General features: G+C 39.2%; 1 protein-coding gene across 2 annotated transcripts in view; it reads left to right on the plus strand.

The window, feature by feature from the left end:
* Positions 1 to 943: 943 nt before the first annotated feature.
* PLEKHF2 (pleckstrin homology and FYVE domain containing 2) overlaps positions 944 to 19,182 on the plus strand; it is a 32,111-nt gene continuing 13,872 nt past the window's right edge. Inside the window, exon 1 of one of the 2 annotated variants that reach the window (XM_036995714.2) lies at positions 944 to 1,267. The gene's annotated coding sequence lies outside the window, so the exon portion shown is untranslated. The remainder of the gene's footprint in view (positions 1,268 to 19,182) is intronic. The other variant, XM_036995713.2, reaches the window with a different exon arrangement.

Below are 19,182 nucleotides of genomic sequence, written 5' to 3' on the forward strand. Positions count from 1 at the left end.
TGTTTCTGAGACACTGAAATAGGAGAGTGGGGGAGGCTGAAGACCTCGAGGGGGTAGAATCCCAACCCAAAGAAAGCAGGTGGGAACTAAGACCTGCTCCTGTTCCCTCAGTGGGTGCTCATTTATGTTTGGCTTCGGTGCTGGTGGCTCTAATTCAAGAACAATCAAAGGTTAAATATCCTTGCAATAACAGGCAAATGGGAAAGATAAAGTTAACCCAAATGTCATTTCCACCTACACATAGTTTGAAGCAGCCCCCTTCCCGTTGCTTGTCTTAGACATTTATGTCTCCACACACCTACCGCATGCTTATCAATTGCTGAAATATAAATGAAGAAGGGCAGCTTTAACCTTATATACCATCACTACTGTTTCCAGGTACGCTGTAGTTAGATGAGGGGTTTACGGCATGAGAAAAGTTTTGCAAAAACTATAGTTTCAAGGCAGGTAATAAAGGCACGCACCTAAAAGAAAGGGCTGTGCAGAGTACGTAGGGTATCCCTCCGTTTCAAGAGACAGAGGTTTTAGGGAAAGCACATGGACGAGGTGACCGGCAGGAACGCCGTGCTAAGTGTGAGTAGCAAACAAACGTATGCCCAGACACCTTTGGGCATCTAAATCCAAAGGCTTTCTTTCCCGGCTGAGGAAAGTACTTGAGGCCCCATTCGGTGGTTGGGTAGAGGTACTCCATCCTTCCTTGCTTTCTTCCCGTCTCCCTAAAAACTTCGTAGAGAGACGAACAATCCCATCCGAGGGCTTGGCGGCGGCAGACCAGCCAGATAAAGCAATACACGTGCATCCAATCGACTCTGCGACGCGAGTCTCCTCGGGAAGCGCTGGAACCAAACCCACGCCCCGGCCGCCCAGGTGGGTGTGGCCTCCGCGGGCGCCCCGCCCCCTCGAGCACGTCGCGCGGGGCCGCATGGGCGGGGCTAGGGAACCAGCACGAAAGGGCGGGGAGCGAGCCGGGTGGGTGTGCTCGTGCCCGCGCGCTCGGGCCTGGAGTGTGGGCGGTGGCGCACCCGTGGGCGCGCAGGGGAGAGGCCAGCCCGCGCGGCCGCGGTGGGACTCGACTGGAGGGACGGTGGAGTCACCTGCGAGCTGCTGAGGCGGCTGGCGGCCCCCCTGCCACGTCCAGGTTGCGCCGGCTCTGCGGGGCCGCGGGCCGCTCACACCCTGGGAGGCCGGGGCGGAGGAGCGGCAGAGTCCGCGCCTGGGACGAGGAGGAGTCGCACCTTCGCCGCTGCCGCCGCCCGCTCCCGGCTGGGTAGGTGAAACGCGGGTTGGGTGTCTGTCGCTCCCTCACGGGCCCGGGGCGGAGAAGCGAAACTTTCCGGCGCTTCCCCCTCGCGGTCCCCGCGCCGTCTGTGGCGCGGGGAGGTGTCGCGGGCGGCGGTGGCGGCCGACGCCATGTTGGGGTCTGTAAGAAACGGGGCGCTCGCGAGGCGCTCCCCTTGCGCCGCGCTCGGCCCCGGGACGCCGTCGGCGGGCTTGGGCGCCGTCGGGAGGGGCCGCGCCGGTGCGGGACCGGGCCGGGCGGACGCACGGAGGGGGCCGCGAGTTTGGACGAGAAGTTCGGAGCGTGAGGACTAGAGTCCTCGTGGCCAGTGGCAACTTAGGGCCCCATCTTTCTGTCCGAAAAGTTTGCAGGGTGTAGGCATCAGGGACATTGGGACTTGAACTGCGTATTGTTGTGTGACTTGGGCAAAAAATGGCACCGCAGAATTGCTTTAGTAGAAACGTTGGCTCTGACATTTATTTGAACTCCTAAAAATTCTACAGTCTTTTGCCGAATTTATTTTTCCTTTAAAAAATTTCACTGAAGGCCGAGAGCTTTCTGTTTGCATGCTTGCATTGCTTGAATACCCGTGTGCTTTTACTGCAGTATAGCAGTAACTTGTGTGTGTACGCTCTAAATAGTAGTCTTAAGTTTGCAGATAACCAAGCCCTTCTCTGTTTCATAGACTCACAAAGTCAATAAATAACCTTTGTATTCTTATCCAAGAAAGACTTAGACACGAACGTTGAGAGACTTAAAGGCATGTGTTCTCTGCAAGAATAAAGTAAAGTGATCTTGACTTTGTCAAGTTTTTAAAAGTCCCTTTGGTTTCTTAAAGGTGCATTTCTGAGTATTTACCTTTTTCTGTACTCTGTTATCTCATGGGGTCCTCAGGTTAATTCAGTATTAACGAAGGCTTCTATTTTTAATCTTCTCGGGTCCTGACCGCTCTGGAGGTGAATGGTATTAAGTTACTTATTTGGAAAGCCCGTAATGGCCTCAAAAAATAAAACTGGTGTACTGACCAAGGTATCAAAAGAGATTCAGCTGGAATTACCCCAGTAAGTGAATGTAAATTGATATTTTATATCTTAGCTTTAATAAAGGCATCTTAGTTTTAAAATTCTGTTAAATGAAGTGAAAGGACTTCTTAGCCAAAAGTGAGATAAACCCTAAAACGTGTTTAGGAGAATTTCTCTTCTTAATCTACAGGTAAAAATAATAGCTTCTACTCAGATCTGGTTCCTGATTTCCTTAGTCTTTTTTTTTTTTAATCGTTTAGTTTTGCTTCATTGTCAAGTAAATACCATTGTACATATTTGTTTTTCTGAATGAAGCGTTATCTAGAAATTAGGTGACTTAACTAACTTCACAAATCTAGTAGCCAAACGTATTTTACTGAGGTCTTTATGACTCCGAACGCTTCATTTTTTCCTATAGCATATCTTTGTAGAATACATAACTCATTCCTGTGGAGCAGTCTGTCTCTCTTGTCTCCTCTGTCTTTGCTGCTCTTTGTGATTTTAATTTATTTCCTTAGTGTAGTTACCTAGAGAGCTGATGTACAAGGGTTCTTACACAGAAATTTTCTCTCTTAAAAGTACTCTGTTAAGCTTATATTCTTTGAAGTCCTTTCTGCCCTGTTCTCCTTATCCTACCTCCTTTCTCTCACCAAGAATAATTCACATATCCCATTGCATCCCAGCAAATAGTACATTGATCTGTCACAAGCACTTCCAGGACAGCAGGCATTGCCTGGGGTCTGATTTGCTTCTAACCCCAGAGTGACAAGAATATTACAGATGCTTAGGAAAGGTTTGAATGGATGAGTACATATATGTTCCCTGTAAATACACTTCATGGATTTCTTACTGAGTTGCACTTTCCATGGGCTAGTAGCTAAATCGTCAGTAAATTTTGGCCTGGGTTTCAAAACTTAAATGTTTATGAAATTTACTCATAAATAATCGAGTGAAGCATAATTAACAAAGAAGAACCCATGGGTCAACAAAAGGATAATAATCGTAATTTTAAAGTGCAGTTGAATTTCTTTGCACTGCATAGAAAAGAGTTACTGCCTGAAAAATTTGAAGGTCATATTTATACTTTTGAGCTCTTTGATAGAGCAGCTTTCATTTCTCTGTCAATTATTGTTTTGTCAGAATTGTCTTAGAATTTTGCTTTAGCATGCCTTGCTTAATGGAAAGCATATAAAAATTGCTCTTCTATTGATAAATTTATCTTTGAGAGCCAGCTTTGTACACCAGCTGCATGCTTTATAACATTGTGCACGTTGGCTTAACTGAATATGCTTCATAGGTATACTTGCAGAGTGCTATTTTAAGTTGCAAAATCTCTAGGTGAAGGTGTTCTGTAATTCTTTAATGAAATTACTGTAGTTGGGGTAAATTCCTTGCTCCAACCCAATGTAACTTTCCAGTTAATCCATAAACCACAAATTGGTGTGCTCAATTTGGTAGGTGCTGGGAAGAGAATAGAAGACATTAAAGTAGTTGCAGTGAGTGCCTGAGAAAGCAACTTACTTGTAGGGTGGACTGGAACAAAAAAAACCAACAACCCGCTCTGCTCCTTACTTGCTTGTGACGAATATCAGTTCACTTGTCTATGCTTCACTGGACGACTCATTTGTGAAATGGACACAGAAATATTTGCCTCACAGTGTTGTGAGGATTTACTGAGATGCTTGTGGAAGCACCTGGTACATGATATTTGGTAAATTATATTAGCAAATGAGCCGAGTGGCAGTGATATATAGAATCATAGGATTTTAAAAGGGAAACAACCTTTGGAAATACCTAGTTCAGTTCCCAACCTGGGCCACATATTAGAATTCCCTGAGCTGCTTAAAAATACTAATGTGTGAACCTTACTGTAGAACAGATAAATCAGAACTACTGGGGTGAAGACATAGGTGGTTTTACCTGTTTGTTTTTTAAGCATCCATGTTGTAATGTGTAGTTGGGTTTGAGAACCATTGATGAAATTCAGTCTCCCATCTTATTCTCTTCATTTTGTAGTTCAGTAAAGTACAGAGAGAGGTTAAGGGCCAGCCAAATTCCTATCAAGTCAGGCAAGAAAGGATATGTTTGCATCAGAAGGAAGTGAAGCACTAGAGGTTAAAGTAACAGTTAAATTCAAATCAGACCAGAAAAGCCACATTTGGACTGCATTTCACCAACTCCGGTGACTTTCACCTCCACTCATCATCAGCAACCTTCCTGGATGACCTATTTATTCAGTTGTCATCATTCAGAGCTACCTCAGAATCTGAAACTTTTTGACCAGAAGTAGTGATTCAAGAGCCTTTAATTTGTGTTTTTTTTTTAAATCATACCTGATGAATCAGCTTTTTTGTTCTCATTGTTACCCCCAGTTCCTCCCAGACTTCGTTTTCTTCCTTCTTTCCAGTCCTGAACTCTAGTTCATATTCTGTGAACTCACTAGTACTGCATAGCCCTCTTCTTGACGTTTGCTGTATATAACTGGTGAATTCTCAACTAGTAAATAATCACTGTTTACTTTTTCTACTTTCTGCCTGCCTAGCATACCCCCAAAAAGTCATAGCTGTGGTAACTGTTAAGTTTATGTTTTCCAGGTGCATGTGTACTAGTTACTTTTTTTCTCATCCCAAAGTCGACTCATTTTCTCTGTTGCTTTGTCATTCCAACCCAAGTTGCTAACCCTAATCTTGAAACCTCTGATTCTTAGCAGATGACCTTGCTTCTTTCTAAAATGATAAAGATTTTATGATATGACTTTTCTATTTTCTTTATCAACTTTCTAATCATTTTTCTTTTTCATAAGTAGAACTATCCTTAATACTTTATACTTGTTCCATTTAAACAATAGCTGATGAAAAATCAAAAAGGTTTGTTTATTCTCTGTTCATGTAACTTTGTATTTGCTTATTACACATTTTTCCACACATTCTTTGCATTTTGTTACTTAAACTTTTTTGTCTGAGAGAATATGTGTTCATTATGAAGTAATTAGGCAGTATCAAAATATTTCACTCTAGTACTTACTGAGAGATAACCAGTACTAAATTTTTTGTATTAACTTAAAAATAAATTTATATATGTGGTTTAGAAACCTTTAATAAACTGCCTTATTTAACAGTTCTCCACATTAAATATTAATCTGTATTTTCTCAAAAGCTGCCTAAAAGTCCCTTAAATGGATATGCCATAATTTACGTAACCAGTCTCCTATGTTGAACATTTAGGTTGTTTCTGGCTTTTTGACATTATAAACAAAGCTATAGTGAACTAATTTATGTGAACAACTTCGCACAGTGGTCTAATTATTGTTTTCATACAATCTTGGAAATAGAATTGCCCTGTATATATTAAAAATGTTGAATCCTTGTCATATATTGCAAATATTTTTCTTTAAGCTTGGTTTCCCTCAGTGTTTAAGCTTAAAAATTTTATGTGGTAAAATAAAAAAAAAAAGATAATTGGCTTTTTCATGTTATATTTAACCATTTCTCTCTCTGGTTAGAAATTTAGTTCTGTTTTTCACTATTAGAGTTAATGCCAGAAGGAAAACTTTTCCTACACCACATCCCCCACTCCTGCAATAGCTTATGTCTCAGGATAAATTTGTGTGGTTAAATTCTCCAAAGAAGAAATTCAGATGGCCAACAGGCACATGAAAAGATGCTCCACATCTCTAATTATCAGGGAAATGCAAATTAAAACCACAATGAGATATCACCTCACACCAGTTAGGATGGCCAACATTGAAAAGACTGGCTAGGATATGGAGAAAGGGGAACCCGCCTGCGTTGTTGGTGGGAATGTAACTAGTTCAACCATTGTGGAAAGCAATATGGAGGTTCCTCAAAAAACTAAAAGTAGAGATACCATCTGACCTGGAAATTCCACTCCTAGGAATTTACCCAAAGAAAGCAAGTTGTCTGATTCAAGAAGACATATGCACGCACCCCTATGTTTATCACAGCACTATTACAATAGCCAAGGTAAGGAAGCAACCTAAGTGTCCAACAGTAGATGAATGGATAAAGAAGAGGTGGTGCATATACACAATGGAATACTATTCAGCCATAAGAAAGAAACAAATGCTACCATTTGCAACAACATGGATGGAGCAGGAGGGTACTATGCTCAGTGAAGTAAGTCAGGCAAAGTGTAAGTCCGGGGAAGGGAAATCCTGGGGCAGAATACCTCTAAAAACCATTTAAAACTCATTTATTGCTTACAAAACTGCAGTCTGGCCCATCTCTCTCTCCTCCAGCAGCAGCAAAAATGGCCCTCCCCTCACATCTCAGGTACAGACAGATAAGCCCTCCTTGCCCAGGTAATTATCCATTGATATGGAGAGGAACTTCTCTCCACCCTTGAGGAATAATGCAAATGCACTAAAGCCATACTCTGAATGCCTGTTGATATGCAGATGTATTAAAGCCAGGTGAGATATTCTGGAAATGTTACAGTTTTACCCACAGGCCGCCCCTCCAGAAATCTTGCCTTACAGTTTAGTCAATCCCCCTTCTCTGATCAATCTAATAACATACAATAGCAACAGAAATAAAATCTTGATAATCCTCAAACCAGAGGATTCTGCCTATGCAGATTAAGTAAATGAACTTTACAGCACTATCTCTAACTAAGCACAAAATATATTTCTACACTTGTTTACTCATTCCTAACAACCATGGTAGATTGTTCACAAAACTTTTACCAAACATTAGACAAAGTCAAGCCTCTCTTTAAGCATTTTTTTCTTAACAACAGCAACACAATCATACTTCTCAAGCCAGAGGATTCAGCTAAATTCAGAGTCCCATGCAGATTAAGTCCAGAACTTGTCCATTCCAGCCATCACGCAGCAGCTGCAGCCATGGGGTGCATCCTGGACCCAAGGACTGTAGAAGCAAATAACCGTGATTGTCAGGGGGCCACTTTGCTGTTACTCCAGGAATACACAGGAGGCCACCACCTTCTAGCGCCTTTTCCCCAAGGTGCCAGAAGAGCCAGCCATTGCCAAGGTCCATGTGTCAAAATGTCCAGGGCCACATCCATTTTATTCCTAATTGCTACACCCATCCTTGCAATGCATGTCCAATGAAGTGGGTGCCTTAATCGCTCTTAAGTACTGGCAACTGGCCATAAGCGGCAAAGAGATGCTCTAGGCCACTCTTGGTGGTTTGCTGATCTGCACAACATGAAGGACACTCCTTCCAGGCTCGGCTGACTTTCTCAAAGGTCAATGGCAAGCCCCACTGACAGGCTACAGCCCACATTGTCTGTCTTTTGCCCATGTGTAACAAACGCTGATGTAGAGGCAGGCTTTCCTTCTAGCCAGCGCACCTGGGCCAATGCATCTGCTTCACCATTCCCTGGGGATGCCAAAGGCAAATGGCCATCACATGATACAAGGTAGGTGTCTGTGCCACACCACTCCATGGCCTTTGGGTCCAGTCTCTCCCCACCCTGTGATGGGATAAGTGGTTATTACCTTGGTCAGAGCTTTTCCAGCGATGGGCTCCGTAGCCAACAAGGCATGGTACACAGCAGCCAGTTGCTTCTTAAGATGTACTGGACCATTGCTCCTTTCCATAATTGTGACCAGGCTCCAACCAGCAGCAGTAGCAGTGGCAGAAGCAGTAGCCTTACTCTCGGGCCACGGGCCGAGGTTGGTGCAGCCAGCAGCGGTGGTGGTGTCTCCAGAACTACACGAGTGTAGACATATGTCCCTTGGCGCGAGCACCACTTCTCCCCGTCATTTCTTGGGGTAGCCCTTCCAAAGGCTGCTCCCATTATAACAGATTTTGGGTTCAGAGGAATCATGCGCACTGTGCCAGATGTAACTCTGGGGAAGGGAAATACTGGGGCAAAATACCTCTAAAAACCGAAATCAGTCAAAGCGAGAAATAATGTTTAAAATCCGTTTATTGCGTACAAAACTGCAGTCCGGCCTATCTCTCCTGCTCCAACAGCAGCAAAACCAGCCCTCCCCTCACCTCTCAGGTACAAATAAGCCCTCCTTGCCCAGGTAATTACCCATTGATACAGAGATGAACTTCTCTCCACCCCTGAGGAATGATGCAAATGCACTAAATCCATACCTCTTTCCACCTCTGAGCGCCTATTGATATGCAGATGTACTAAAGCCAGGTGAGATACTCTGGAAATACTACAATTTTACCCACACAGAGAAAAATACCAAATGATTCCCCTCATTTGTGGAGTATAACAAGAAAGCAAAACTGAAGGAACAAAACAGCAGAGTCACAGACTCTAAGAAGGGACTAGTGGTTACCAAAGGGGAGGGAAGGGGGAGGGAGGGAGAAGGAAATTTAGGGGTATTATGATTAGGACACATGGTGTGTGTGGGGATCATGGGGAAGACAATGTAGCACAGAGAAGACAAGTAGTGACTCTGGCATCTTACTACACTACACTGATGGACTGTGACTGCAGTGGGGTATCGGGGTGGGGGGGCACTTGATAATATGGGTGGATGTAGTAACCGCATTATTTTTCATGTGAAACCTTCATAAGAGTGTATATCAATGATACCTTGATAAAAAAAATTATGTGGTTAAAAATTCCAGGGTCAAAAGGCAGTGCATTTTGATATATTTTATTACTGTACATTGCCATTATTACTCCTTGATTTTTCCATGTTTCACTGCTTATTGTGACCTTTTGGCATAATAAGGTTATTTAGTATCTGAGAATTGTGAAATGTGCATGCATGTTGAAAAGTTGCTTTTTGCTTTCTGGTCTCCCCTTTTCTCTTCTGCTTTCTAAACTGTTTGGACATTCCCCAAAGTTTAGTCCTCTGCCCTGTTCTCCTTTCTACAGCATCAAACAGCATCATTATGTGGATGACTACTAAATCTCTTTCTGTCCTGGAGCTCCCTGCTCATCTGGGCATTTGTTTATCTGGTATTTCTGTTTATCTGGCAGGTGTTTGTATTGTGGATACCTTGAGGGTACTTCAAGATAAATAAGTCCTCCAATTGACTTCTCCCTCTGGAAACAAAGCTAGCATCTACCCAATGGCTTGTGCTTAAACCCTTGAAGTCAGTCTTACACTCACTTTTCATATACACATTCAGTTGGTTCCCAAGTCCTGTCTGTTGTACCTCAGTGATTTCTCTTCCTTTTATTTCTGCTGTCAATTTTTATGGTTCTGGTTTTTGTTGGCTTTCACTTACTTAGAGTCCATTGTAATACCCTTCTGTTTTTTCTTTTCCTTAGATTTTGCTTCTTCAGTAGTTTCCCCAGCCCATCCTGTGTACTGCTTCAGGGTACTGATTAATATTTTCCTATTTAAAAAACTCAGTCTTCCTGCTGCCTATATAATAGTCCAGAATTCTTCAGTCTGGTGTTTACCTACCTTTGCTGTTTGGGTCTTTCCCATCTTACCAGATTTCTATTCTACTGCTATACTTTCTCCTGGCCCTACCTCTTTCAACCTGGGTTCAACTATTTTGTCTTTGGGGAATATATTTGTACTCCACCATCCCCCTTCTCTCTCCCTCTCCCCCAGGTAGTTAGATCTACTATCTTTGCTTTCAGGCCCAGCTTGAATTTCAAGTCATTTAAGAGTTGTTTGTGGGTGTTCTCCATGGATGAGAAATGACCTCCCAGCTATAAACTCTTTGGCTCTAGGCTTTATCAGGTTTTTAAAAAAATTTTAAATGTTTTAGTTTGTTTCTCCTTTGCTCCCATAGACTATTTCTTTAAAACTGTGTATTTAAAAAAATTGAACTATAGTTGCCGTACATTCTCCTATAGATTTTGAATGTACAGAGTTAATTATAGTTCTTAATTCAGAGTTCATAGCATACTACGTGGGTACCTAACCCCTTTCTTGTTTGTCCTGTTTTTTTGTTTCCTTCTTTATCAATTACTTCCACCATCTTTCTTTTTAAAACACACGCTAATGTACAATACATGAATTCTATATATATATATATACAAGTATGTATAAACTTGTATCTTTCCTTTAGAAAGATTGTTAGCCTTGATACTTCTTTTTATACTACTTTGTACAGAATAATAAGTGTTTGCTACTTGGAATTCACTGAAAATCATTATTGGTTTTATTAGTTTCTGTTCAGCTTAGACTAAAAACCTGGGGATTTAATTGCAGCTTGACTTTTTCATATCTAGTTAAGTTATTCATGGCTATCCTGAACGTGACCTTGCAGAATTCAGATGCTCATCAACTTTCCCCTCTACTTTCGCAATAATTTTTTAACTGGTCCTGCTTGCAAATCTCTTTTAAGTTTCATTGTTTAAAATTATCTTAGAAAAGTGCAGATCAAATTAGCCCACACTCTCCGTAAGTTTCAGAACTCTCAGAAACAAGTAAGATCTCACCTTATTTTTTCTCCTCCGTTTTGCTAGGTAACTCAGTCTCTGCAGCTCCACATATGACTTTTTTTTTTTTTTTTTATACCAATTTTTGCTTGCAAAGCTTTGTGTCTTTATTTAACGATTTTTACCTTTTGAGGCTCCACTTACATGTTTCAAGTGTTCAAATGCTATATACTCTTCTGGCCATGCTTTCACTCTCTTTTTTTGCTTCCTTGTTAATGTTTTTATTATAGTACTTACCTTGTTGTGTCTTTCACTGAAACCTTGTGGTACAGATAGATCTTAATTCCCAGCATCTGGTTCATTGTTTTTTGCATCTAATGTAAAGCATGGAGACTTGGATATAGTGAGCAGATTGTAACTGCTTTGAAAAATACTAAAGAAAATTTATTAACGATGTGATGGGATAACCAATTCCACAGTAGCATTTTAGTTGAGCTTTACCACCTTTATGTTTCAAATATTATACAATGGTTTCTGCACAGCTGTCAGTACTGTACAGCTGCCCCTGTACAAATACTTTTTGATACGATGCAGTTTTTTGTCTGAATTTTGTTGATGATGAAAATATGTGCACAGCATCATTTTCTATTTGCTAACTAAACAGCTGTGCTTTTGGCAAGAGAAGAAATCATTTTTATATATTATTGCGAGATTGAGATTTTAAAAAAAACAGGATCTGCCATGCTCAATACTTAGAATTCATAATTAGATACTATAGTTAAATGGACCAGAACATTTGCTTGTGAATTTAAAATCTATGAGTCTAGTGAAGCAATTGATATGTAGGATGTGGTTCCTGTTTTCTGTGAAAATTAGTGTAGACGTCAATAATGAAGTCTTTGATTCTCGTCAAACTCCAGGTTGGGCAGCTGTTGCCACTTTCGACTGGTGATAATCATTTGCATATATATATATGCAAATATTTTCCTAGGTGTGTTAGGAATACAGAGTTGTAGGAGGTAGTATTCTTGTCTCAGGAACCTCCAAATCTTTTGGGAATAAGCAGGTACACAAATATTAATAAAATACAATAGAATCTAAGTGCCATAAAAAGCTTTGTATCTTTATTTAGATATACGGTATGAGAATTTAAAGATGAAACAACTGGCTGTGAGGCTACTGAACCCAGTGCATCTTGTACTGGTAAGATTTCAGAATAGCAAGGGAGGGAGGACATACTGAATTCAGAAGCAGGGAAGCCCAGAGCATGTTCTAGGAAGAACTGGTTATCTGGTTTGACTATAACAAAGACAGATAAAACATACAGAAAGGTAAAAACTGAAAAGATAGACTGGGACAGCTGGGGTTTGTCAGTGAAGGGCTTTAAATCCCTGATTAAGGACTTGAGATTTAATTTGGTTGGCTAGGAAACCTTTTTATTTAATGTTTTATTAAATTAAACTTATGATAACTCTAGATTCCCATACAGTTAAGAAATAATAGAGAAAGGTCTGATATTTCTCCCAATGTTTACATCTTATAAAAATTGTGCAGTACAATACCACAAGGATATGGACATTGATGTGGTCAAGATACAGAACATTTCCATCGCCACAAGGATCCCTCTGTTGCCCATTTAGAACTGACCTTCTTCTACCCCTCACCCCACCTGTAACCGCTGGTAACCATTACTCTGTTCTCCATTTCTAAAATTACGTCAATTTCAAAAGTGTTATATAAATGTTACCATGCATCTTGTAAACTTTTGGGATTGGCTTTTCCCTCACTCAGCATAATTCTCTGGAGACTCACCCAAGGTTTTTTTTTTTTAAGGTATTGTTGATATACAGTCTTCTGTTGGTTTCAAATATACAGCACTGGTTCAACAGTTACCCATATTATTAAATCCTCACCTCCTTTAATGCAGTTACTATCTATCAACGTAGACAGATGTTACAGAATCATTGACTGTGTTCTCCATGCTGTACTACCATCCCCATGGCAATTTATATTTTGACTGTGAATTATTGTGCCCCTTTATACCCTTCACCTCCCCATAACCACTAGTCCCTTCTTGATATCTGTGAGTCAACTGTTATTTTGTTCTTTCTGTTTGGCTTTGTTTTTGAAGTCCACAAGTAAGTGAAATCATATGGCTTTGTCTTTCTCCGCCTGCCTTAGTTCACTGAGCATAATACCCTTTAGATCCATTCATGTTGTCACAAATGGGAGAATTTCTTTTCTTTTTATGGCTGAATAATGGATTGTGTATGTGCATCACATCTTTATCCATTCATCTGTTGATAGACATTTAGATTGCTTCCATGTCTTGGCTATTGCAAATAGTGCAGCAACAAATGGGTGCATATGCTTTTCTAAGCAGGGCTTTTGTTTTCTTCAGGTAAATTCCTAGGAGTGGAATTACTGGGTCAACTTGTATATATACCTTTAGTTTTTTGAGGAACCTCTGTATTGCTTTTCACAGTGGTTGCACCAATTTACCTTCCCACCAACAGTGTAGGAGGGTTCCTGTTTCTCTGCATCCTCTCCAGCATTTGTTCTTTCTTGTCTTTTGGGTAGTGGCCACCCTAACTGGTGTGAGGTGATATCTCATTGTGGTTTTAATTTGCATTTTCCTGATGATTTGTGACGTGGAGCATCTTTTCATGTGCCTATTGGTCATCTATATTTCTTTGGAGAAATGTCTGTTCAGGTCTTCTGCCCATTTTTTAATTGGGTTATTTGTTTTTTGGGGTGTTGAGTTCTTTATATATTTTGGATGTTAACCCTTCATCAGCTGAGTCATTTATGGATATATTCTCCCATACTGTGGGATGCCTTTTTGTTCTGCTGATGCTGTACTTTGCTGTGCAGAAGCTTTTAATTTTGATGCTGTCCCACTGTCCATTTTTGCTTTTGTTTCTCTTGCCCAAGGAGACATGTCCAGGAAAAAATTGCTCTTGAAAACCTTTAGTTTTTGAATAGCTAACTGATCATAGCTGTAGTGAAAGACTATTAATCTTGTTTTGCGCAGTATGATTTGAATGCTGGTTAAAAACTAGGGGACTTGTTTAAAACTTGAGTTCATATTCTTTCCCTCTTTCCTACCTCTCTCTAAAGATTTTTGTAACTCCCAGTGTGGCTGTTCTGGTTTTCCAAATTGATTTTCTAAAATCCCTGACTCTGGATTAGTTGTTCTTAAATACAATAGTGAGTTTCTCTGTCAAGCCTAACCTATTTGAAACTGCCTTTACTAACACCCTAAATTAATCATAGCTTTACTTTTTACTTCCTTTTAGTATTTGAAGAACCTTTTTGAGCATATTTTATGCTTACTACTATGTTTAAAAATTTTTCTCCTCTTACTTTACCAGTGGTTTCCCCAAATATATAATAAGGTCCACATGAGTGGAATATTTCTGGAATATTTGTTTCTAAAGGTAGCAAAATAAAATGGGAATGATAAGCATTTTTACAAAAACAAGCTCTGAGTCTATGGGAAAACTGCTTAACTAGTCCATGACTCAGTTTGTTTCTTTGTTAAATGGAGACAATTATCACTTAACAAAATTGAGATTATTAAACAAAATAGTAAAATGTTGATATGCCTACTAGCACATGTGTTGGTGTTGAATAAATGTGTTTTTTTTTCTTTTCTTGGCTTAGCTCATAGAATAATGCATTTGAGTCTAATTTTCAGTAATAGGCAGATTTGGTACCTAGGAAAGATTTCTAAAAAATTGCTATGACTTCTCTCTAAATGTGTTTCGAAATTTTGGTTTCAATTCTCCTGAGATAAATTTTACATGAGTTTAAAATTAAAATGTTAATAGCACAAAAGCTTGTTTTTTTCCCCTTACCTAATAAATGAACCTGTTTCCTTTATCACTACTAATTTTTTGCAGTATGTGTTGTGGAGATGGTGGTTGAAGATGGTGGCATAGGAAGATCCTGGACTCACTTTATCCCATGGACACATCAGATCTATAGTCTACATATGGAACAGTTCCCTCTGAAAAAGACCTGAAATTAGCTGAATAGCTTTTCACAACAAATGGTTAAAGGGCCACATTTAGATGGGCAGAAGAAGCAGACACAATCTCACCAAGAACCCCCTTAGCAATCCACAGTTGGAAGGGATCTCACAGATAGTGTTTTTACCGGAGGGATGAGGGATTTGTGCCCTATCAGACACTAATCCTTGGGACCTGCAATGGATTGATGAGCCTCCCCTAAATGTTTGGCTTTAAAATCCATTCAGGAGAGCCAAAGTACTATAGGGATTCTTCTCATGAAGGGCTTATGTGTGGACTTATTCAACCCACAGATCAACACAGAAGAAGCACCATATATTCAAGATTACTGAAAGGAAAACAAATTTTCATCCAAAAATACACTGCGTAGCAAGATTATCACTCAGAATTGAAGGAGTTTCCCAGACAAGCAAAAGCTAAAAGATTTCATCATCATTAAACTGGTTTTATAACTAATGTCAAGGGGATTTCTTTAAGCTGAAAAGAAAGGGCATTAATTAATTAATTGGTATCATTAATATATAATTACATGAGCAACACTGTAGTTACTAGATTCCCCCCATTATCAAGTCCCCACCACATACCCCATTAGTCACTGTCCATCAGTGTAGTAAGATGCTATAAAGTCACTACTTGTCTTCTCTGTGCTATACTGCCTTCTCCGTGCCCCCACCTACATTATGTGTGCTAATCGTAATGCCCGTTTTCCCCTTATCCCTCCTTTCCTACCCATCCTCCCCAGTCCCTTTCCCTTTGGTAACTGTTAGTCCATTCTTGGGTTCTGTGATTCTGCTGCTGTTTTGTTCCTTCAGTTTTTCCTTTGTTCTTATACTGCACAGATGAGTGAAATCATTTGGTATTTGTCTTTCTCTGCTTGGCTTATTTCACTGAGCATAATACCCTCTAGCTCCATCCATGTTGTTGCAAATGGTAGGATTTGTTTTCTTATGGCTGAATAATATTCCATTGTGTATATGTACGACATCTTCTTTATCCATTCATCTACTGATGGACACTTAGGTTGCTTCAGTATCTTGGCTATTATAAATAGTGCTGCGATAAACATAGGGGTGCATTTGTCTTTTTCAAACTGGAGTGCTGCATCCTTAGGGTAAATTCCTAGGAGTGGAATTCCTGCGTCAAATGGTAAGTCTATTTTGAGCATTTTGAGGAACCTCCATACTGCTTTCCACAATGGTTGAACTAATTTACATTCCCACCAGCAGTGTAGGAGGGTTCCCCTTTCTCCACATCCTCAGAAAGGGCATTTATTAGTAACAAGAGAACATACGAAAGTGTAAATCTCACTGGTAAAGGTAGTGTGTAAATTATAAAGCTGATAAGAAGGTTAAAAGACCAAAGTAGTAAAAATAACTAACTACAACAGTCAGTTAAAGGATGCACAAATAAAAAAATGTAAATTGTGACATCAAAAACACAAATGGGGTGGTAGTACAAAGTTCAGAGTTTTAGAATTTAGAGTTGAAACTTAAGTTGCTATCAATTTAAGACTGTTATATACATAGGATGTATAAGCCTTATGGTAACTACAAAGCAAAAGCCTATAGTACATGTACAAAAGACAGTAAGAAAGGAATATAAGCATAACTCTGAAGAAAGTCATCAAATCAGAAGGGAAGGGAGCAAGCAAGAGAAGAAAGGAAGAGAAAGGAACTATAGAAAGCCAGAAAACAATGAAGAAAATGGCAATAAGTACATACCTATCAATAATTAAGTGTAAATGTACCAAATCCTCCAATGAAAGGACATAGAGTGGCTGATTGGATCCCATTTACAGTTGGATCTAAAAATAAAATAAAATGCCTATGAATAAATTTAATGAGGTCAGAGTCTTGTCCACTGAAAACTGTAATACATTGAAGGAAGTGAGAAGAAGACACAAATAAGTTTTGGAAAGATATTTTGTGCTCATGGATTCTAAGAATTAATATTTGTTAAATTGTCCATATTATTCAAAGCAACCTATGGATTCAATGCAGTTTTTACCAAAATCCCAATGGCATTTTTGAACAGAACTAGAATAAACAATTCTAAAATTTGTGTGGAACCACAAAGTCCCTCAATAGCTAAAGCAATCTTGCAAAGCAGATCAAAGCTGGAGACATCACTCTCCCTTATTTTAAGCTATAGTGTATTTTAAAGCAATAGTAATCAAAACTGTGGTATCAGCATAAACACAGACATGTAGATCAGTGGAACAGAGTAGAAAATTCTAGTAAACCCACACACATAATATGTTCCATTAATTTACAACAGAAGAGGCAAGAATATACAACTGTCTCTTTAATAAATAGTGTTGGGTAACTGGACAACCACATGCAATAGGATGAAACTAAACTACTACCTTACAACATACACAAAAATTAACTCAAAAATGGATTAAAGACTTGAATGTAAGACCTGAAACCATAAAACTCCCTGAAGAAAACATAGGTGGTAAGCTCTTTGATGTCAGTCTTGGCAATGAGTTTTTGGATTGGAACCCAGAAGCAAAGGCAACAAAAATAAACAAGTGGGACTACCTCAAATAAGAAGCTTCACAGCAGAGGAAGCCATCAACCAAATGTAAAGGCAACCTAGTGAATGGGAGAAAATAGTTGCAAATCATATATCCTATAAGGGGCTAATATCCAAAATATATAAAGAACTCATTCAACTCAATAACGTGAAGAAAATCTGATTAAAAATGAATAGAGGATTGGAATAGACATTTTTCCAAAGATCACATGGATGGGCAAGAGGCACATGAAAAGATTCTTAACGTCAGTAAATCATCAGGGAAATACAAATCAAAACCACAATGAGATACACCTTACACCTGTTAGAATGGCTATTATCAAAAAGATAAGGAATAGGGAGTGTTCTTGAGGATATGGAGAAAAGGGAATTCTCATGATCTGTTGGTGGTAATATAAAGTGGTGCAATCACTGTGGAAAACAATACGGAGGTTCCTCCAAAAATTAAAAATAGAACTACTGTGTTATCCAGCAATTCTACTTCTGGATATTTATCCAAAGGAAATGGAAATAGTAATTTGAAAATATACTTGCATACTTACGTTCATTGCAGTATTATTACAATAGCTAAGATAAGTAACAACCTAAATGAACATTGATAGATGATTGGGTAGAGGAGATGTCCGCACATCTCCTACTCCTCAGCCACAAAGGATGTCATCTTGCCTTTTGGTACTACCTGCATGGACCTTGAGGGTATTATGCTAAATGAAAAAAGTTAGAGAAATACAAATACCATATGATTTCACTTACATGTGGAATATAAAAACAAAACAAAGCTTATGGATATAGATAAGTCATGGTGAAGTAGTAACGTACAGCATAGTGACTAGAGTCAGTAATATTGTAATGCACTTTAGAAAGTTGCCAAGAGAGTAAATCTTAAGTTCTCACAGCAAGAAAATTTGTTTTTGTAATTTTGTATGATGACAGATGGCAATTAGACTTAGTGGTGATTATTTCACAGTATATACAAATACTGGACCATTACACATACAGCTGAAACTAATATAATGTTATATGTCAGTTATACTTCAGTTAAGAAAAATACATGTTGAGTAGTTGGTTTGCCACAGTGGCAGAAATCCTAGTGGAAAGGGGAGGGAAAAACTTTGTCTCCTCTTGATGGAATAAGTAAAAGTTACCTGGAATTCCAAATTTAGTTTGCTAAATTTTCAAGTATTTCTTCTTAGGTCTGTCATCCTAATATTTTATTGAAAATCTTACCTAGAATTTCCTGATTATTATGACTGCTAAACTACAGAACTTTTTAAAGTAAAAACTGTCTTGTCTTCTGCATATGGTATTGTTCCTTTGACTTAGATGCATTAGGTGAGGAAGTAGTTTGCTCTAATGCCTATATTGTTTGCCCAGGGAGGATGTATCTGTTGCTGTTTGTTTTAATCTCTTCTCTCTCCGCTTTCCTGTTTGTCTCTCCCTTTCCTTTTTGTATTTTCTATAGTTGCCATTCAGCTGTAACAGATTCTGAAATCTTGACTGCTATTAATACATAGTCAAAAGTTTGACTAAAAATTGATTTGTAGATAAGACAGGCTTGTAGTAAACCAGAAATAAGGCCCATCTACTATCACAGTTTCATTATTCTACAGAGAAAGTGCTCTACAGATTATTTTATTCAAGGTGGTGGCTGCTGTTGCTTTTTTTTTTTTTGGTAGAGCTGTTTGTTAATCTGTGTGAATCTTTTATTTAGTGCCTGAGTTGAGATTAAAATCCTGGTCTTTTGGTTCATAATTTATTGTTTTTTCCACTGTAATGCATGGTTAAATACTGAAGCTCACTGATACCAGGTATCATGGATATGTGTTAAAGTAATTAGATGATTTTTTTGTTTTAACTCACTTGGAAAGATATAAATTGATTTTCAGTAAGAAGAACTGGGCCACAGTATTCTGTTGGACTCTCTTCTCAATTTTAAATAGTATTCTGTCTCTTCTTTAAGAGTTTTTGCCTCTCCTAGTATTACATTTTTAACAGGTGGTAGACACTC

The sequence above is a fragment of the Manis javanica genome, chromosome 2 (assembly GCF_040802235.1).
Source record: "Manis javanica isolate MJ-LG chromosome 2, MJ_LKY, whole genome shotgun sequence".
Taxonomy (NCBI): Eukaryota; Metazoa; Chordata; class Mammalia; order Pholidota; family Manidae; genus Manis; species Manis javanica.